Genomic DNA, 6,007 nt, shown 5'->3' on the forward strand with positions numbered 1-6,007 from the left:
AAACCTGTTCTTGGTATAAGATAGTAGTATGTTTTTGTGTATCTTCTGCAGATAAGTTCTGTCTGTGCCCAAATGATTTAGAAAATTAGAAATAAGTGAAATTTTGTCTCCAAAAGCTGCTCAACACCTAGATCACACAGTTGCCAATTTGTCTCATTCTCTAAACTTTTACAGTTCATATTTCTTTTTTAATGTGTCCAATCTTAATCCCAAATTTTTACTGATTTGCTATCTGATTTTTCTGTTTTTATACAAGGAATGTAATACCAGGATGGAATTTCCCTTTACTTACTGTATACTCCAAATATTTAGCAAATCTAATTTTTTGTGAATTGGGACTTCCTGACAATTTCGCGTGTGGTTAAATTGCCACTTGTGGTGGTACAATGTACATCACTGAATGGAGAAATGTATGCAAGCATGTCGCATTCATGTCTAGGTGAAAGGTTGGTTTTTTTTTTCACTTGTTTTTAAATTCTCGAATAGCTACTAAATTGTGAAATTTGCAAAAATGAAAAACCTCGCGAAATATAGGGCATATGCAGTACACAATCTGATGTATTTGACTGTACATTTTTCTTGTCATGGCTGTAATACACATGTATCTCTTGGAGTAAAAATTAATCCAGTACTAGGCTTTCACAAGTGCCTTATGTTGAAATACAGAGGCTTTACAGGTATTTACATGAATATTTGCACTCAAGTATTATCCAATTGGGTAACATTCATTAGGTAATGAACAATGGGTAAAGCTGGTTTAAGTCCCATTGTGCAATTTGAATACCATAATCATGTGTTTAGTGATACTGGGTGAGGAAGACTTTGTGCTTGAAATTTTGGAAGTTATTTACCAGCCTTTCCTGAGAAAGGATCTATTTAAGCAGTGTATATGTCAAGTTGGTGCCGAGACTGTTCAAATCTAACATTAATAATAACGTCAGGAAAACTAAGCAATAATGGCATTTAAAGAAATAGCTACTATCAGTTACAGCTGAGTACATTATGCTGCATTCTTCAATCATATTCCATATCCCTTTCATGATGATGCATCCACTTGATTTTAAAGGAGTACGTAGTCCCCTTTTTGATGCACATGTTTCGTATTTATTAACCTACTACACATAACATATCCCACACCATCCGTCACTGCTCTGTGGTACCCGAGTTGAGAGTTGAATGTGAACAAATCGAGAACCTTTCAAATTTCTTTGAACTTGTCCTCAGACCTTAACTGTCTTACTCTGTGTTGTTCTGAACGAAGGCAGTAGTTGCATGAAAAGATGTACTATATTTAATACACATACATACAGATTTTCTATTAAATTCATGAGGAATTATCTGACTCTGTCCCTCAGCTTTTGGAGAAAAGCTTCATGATATTAGTTCCTTTTATCTGTTTTCTTGCTGAGAAAGAAAGAAAGATTCCTGAAATTTGTCTTTTGCAATGAAATGTAAAATAGGTATCTTAGTGCAGGCTCTTCATGGGATTTTCAGTCCAAGTTTTGCCCCCATCAGAACTTGCAGTTCCTTGCTCGAGAGAGTTAATTGATCAAAACCTACCCAAGAGATAATGATTGTTGTTGGATTATCCATATACTGTTCACTGATACTAGTTTTCCTTTCAGCTTTCAGGATTTTTCCCCCTTTTCTTGCATATAAAATCTGTTTCTAAGTCCTGTAATGATAAAGGGCTGTCCTTCTGTCTCTGTCTCTCTTTCTTTCACACACACAACCCAAGAAACTGTGTTTATATTTCTTTTATTGGTGATGTGCAGTTGTGTTTTTTAGACCCATTCTTCACAAATGAACTGGTTCCTTTTCAACGAAATTTGAATGTATTTTCAATCCATGTACATAGATATGTAGAACAGGTCTATTCATTCTGCAAATTGAAACTTGATTGCAATAATTATATGTTTCTTAGAAAGTATTGTGCCAATTTGTGTGTAACGACGATATGCAGTTTGTTTCTACAAATGTAAGCACCTTGAAACCGAGTCTTTCAAATACCTTGCTTTTTTGTCTTTGGGCATGTGCAGTGCTAAGAATGGATTGGGGCTGAATGTACAGTTTTACTACTTGGTTCTTCTTTCATCATGTATTCATATATGCACAGGTACTGATGCCAATGTTGAGATGATAAACTTATGAAAAATTTGCGATTTCTAGGCCATATGGGTTTGCATGTAGAAGAGACTTTTATTGTATTATTTTGCTTTCTATAGTTGCAAGATTTGTTTTACTGGCTGAAATTTTTCAGTGCAGTGAACTATATCATCATACTATAATTTGAGCAACGTTTGTCTGTCTGTCTGTCTGTTTGTTCCTCTACTCCTCCCAGGTCCTTGGTCCGATCTCCATCAAACTTAGTGGATGGATGCAGGTTGAACACGAAATTGCCCTTGAGGGGTTCATTTTTGAAAAGGTCAAGGTCACTGGGGTCAAAGGTCAAATCACTTCTAATCTTCGTCAGCTGCAATAAGCAAACACCCGATAGAGGGTGCTATGTAGGCCTACTTATACGGGTATTCCCCAGAAATATAATCAGACACCCGATAGAGGGTGCTATGTAGTCCTACTCATAATATGGGGATTCCCAGGTGTATGCCTACTTATGCTTCCAGCAAGTTTGGCCAAGATAGCGCAAAACAGTTATTTGACCTCCGTTGACCCAGTGACCTTGACCATTTCTGGGGGAATCCCCATAGAGGATTTCTGGCACTCCACGGGTACACTGACTAGTATGCTGAATTTACAATGTAACAAATTTTCCTTTGTGTGATGAATTAATGTATTTATGTGATGCCTTGCTTACATGGTATATCTGTCGTAGTATTAAATACAAGTGTCAAAAGTGTATGAACAGCCAGAACTGACTTGAGCTGTTGTTTATATGTGCTATTAAAGCACAGAGGAGCAGAATAGTTTGAGTAACTTTAATAGACGCACCATATCTTTACAGCTTGAAGCTGAATAGCTCATATTCGTCATTCTTATTCATGGAGAAATTAAATGATTTATTTCATGTGCAGCACTCGCGGCAGGTAATGTCAAAATGCTAGTATGGCTTTTGAATGATCATTTTTAAACATTTGTATCCTGAAAAGAGAGTTAGATTAACGAGGGTGATTTTTTTACGAGTCAATATTGAAATTGACTCCAGGTTTACCGAATCTGTAATGTTAACTTCCTTATCATTCTGGCCATTTTACTGTTCCCTCAATTGTCAGAAAGTGCAAGCATTAATCATTCCCTAGTTAGCATGGCCCCCTTCTTTTGGGGTGGTCAATCTTATGTGGTTGTTTGATTGATGAGCAAAGAAGCAGTCTCAGTCACAGATTCTTGATATACTTTTCGTAATTAAGCCCTTAAATGCATTCATATCTCAAAGTCCTTTATATGGATGATGAATTATGCCATCCATTGATTTGCACCACTAATGTTATGTACATATTAATTCTTTATATTGGCATAAGCTGTCAATCTGGCTACCGGTAGTTGATAAGGAAATTGACTTGTACATTGCATGTTTATTGTAGGACTTGATCGTAAGTTTACTACGTATGACACAAATTTTTAGATTTTTTTTTTTTTTTGCTTGCCTCATTCTCAGATATTCTATGAAAATCCGGTAGAAGTACAGCCGTATTAGTATGTGTCTATAGGTCTTTCACTGTTTATCATTAATATTGACGGTTATTTATATTAGATACACATAATGTCAGGTGCCTTTGGGTGTTAGAAGATTGACGCAAGGAGTTGCAGTCCTAATTCTTTCAGGACTGAATAAAAGACCAAAGTATTGAAATGACTTCTGTTATGCTGTCATCCATTGTAATCAAATGAACCTCTCATTGTTGTGTTGGCTATTCATGATGTGATGTGATATGATATGATATTATTGTCTGTTCATTAACCATAAATTTGTTTACATATATATATATAAATTATATATATATGTATGTGTGTGTGTGTGTGTGTGTGTGTGTATATATACATATATACCCAATATACTCTATATTCTCTCAAGAATTTTCTCAGAGAAAATTTGAAAATGGCAGTCGCAGTTCTTCATCGCTTGCTGCCGATTAGACTTTTTCTGGATATGTGTAATTATTACAAAGAACTCTTAAATAGATACAGTCAACCTCGCCAATTAGGCTACATAGTATTAAAATGAAAAGTTGATTGTAATGCCCCACTGAATTTGGCCCTGTTTGTAATACCATTTTGCTACATTTGGGCTTAAAAGACAATATCAAATTTTATAGTAATGTCGAGTACTGTTCACTAGTTATCAGAAGTGCAATGATGTTACTGACATCTTCTACTGAAATAATACTTGACATGAGGGCATGATGCCATGTTTAACATTAACTAGGTTGAGTTATCCCTTGACTGCAGTGTATTTTTTTTTCCAGAAATTCAAGACAGAGTCACATGTTCGTAAGCTCTCCGTGTCGCACCCCCTCCACACAAACTCACGAAACGTTATTCAAAAATAACTTGCAGTATTTTGCGAATGTTACATAGAATGATGCATGGTACGCACATTGCATTTATTGCAATTCGATGGCGGAACATTATAAACACGTGTCTTACAATAAATAAATGCAATTCAATTAAGTGTGACCGAATGGAACTCGCAAGCATGTTTTTGCTCCAATTGTTTGTTACAGAGGGCAGTTATTAGAAGAAGAAAAAATGTTTCTTAAACGACAAAAACTCGGATATAAGGTCTGATCAAACTACTTACATGCGAAAATTACGTTCAGACTAAAGTAAATCACATATACATCCTACATCATCTCCGTTCACATAAGATTATTCTCTCCTGGTTTTGCTTTCAACACTAATGTTTCCGGAAACTAAAATACCGACTTTGCTGAATGTGGCTATGTCACACTGTGATTACTGGAAGCGCTTTCGAAGTCAGTTATTTTAATGCGAACATAGTTACCTTCAGAATAGAGATAAAGATAGATCATCATCCTATACGTGTAGTGATCTGTTTCGGGCGTACAATTACAAACTTTTACGTGCTGGATAATGTTCTACACTTTCACAGAAGATCATTGGTTCGAATCCTGTCTTGCGCATGCATTCTTGGACCAAGAAGTTTCATCCACTTCAATGTCCTTCCTGACCCAGATGCAAAATGGGTACCTACGACAATATTCTAGACTATTGATATATGACCTGGGCAAGCACCTCTGAAAGAACAGTGCACGTACGTAATGAAAGGCTGGCCTCGGTAAACGGGCGATTATTATTATTATCATCATTTTTTTTTTAGGTTCGTTCATCCAAAAATGAAAATTCGGATTTAAAGTTCGTTAATTCCGGAGGTTAGTTCATCCAAAATTGAAATAAAGTTCGTTATTTCGAAGGTTCGTGCTACCGAAATGATACACGGTGTATAAGGTTTGCTACTCCGAAGATTCTTTATTCCAAAAAACACAAATTAACCGACCATCCTTTTCCTAGATATTCGTTAATCCGAAAATGAAATACAGTTCTTTAACACGAACGACTGTGGAGTTATTGATTAAGAAGATTCGTAATTCCGAACGTTTGTACTATAGATCCAAAAATGAGAGAGAAAAAAGGCGTTCTACTGAAGCGTCTTTCGTTTCGAATGGACGAACCCTCGGAATAACCAACGTTTTTAACGAACCTTCGGCATAACTAACCTCATTTAATTTTCTGATACGAACCTTCGGAGTAGCAAACCTTATTCCTTTTTGGGAATCACGGGCCTTAGGTATATTCCATTTGCGGAACTTTCGTATTAACGAGTGGAGGTGTAGCACGGTAAGCAACATAATCATCAAGAGTTTATTCACTGACTATAATTTCCATCAGTGCAAGCGTTTTTACCCTTCTAATATTGTCTGATTGCAGTAAGTGGTATGTCCAGCTAGTTGCATTATGTGATTATGTGATCATAATGATACATACATTGTATTGTACATGAAAATCAACGGTTTTGCCAGATATGAAGTCG

The sequence above is a fragment of the Diadema setosum genome, chromosome 18, assembly GCF_964275005.1.
Source record: "Diadema setosum chromosome 18, eeDiaSeto1, whole genome shotgun sequence".
NCBI classification, from domain to species: Eukaryota; Metazoa; Echinodermata; class Echinoidea; order Diadematoida; family Diadematidae; genus Diadema; species Diadema setosum.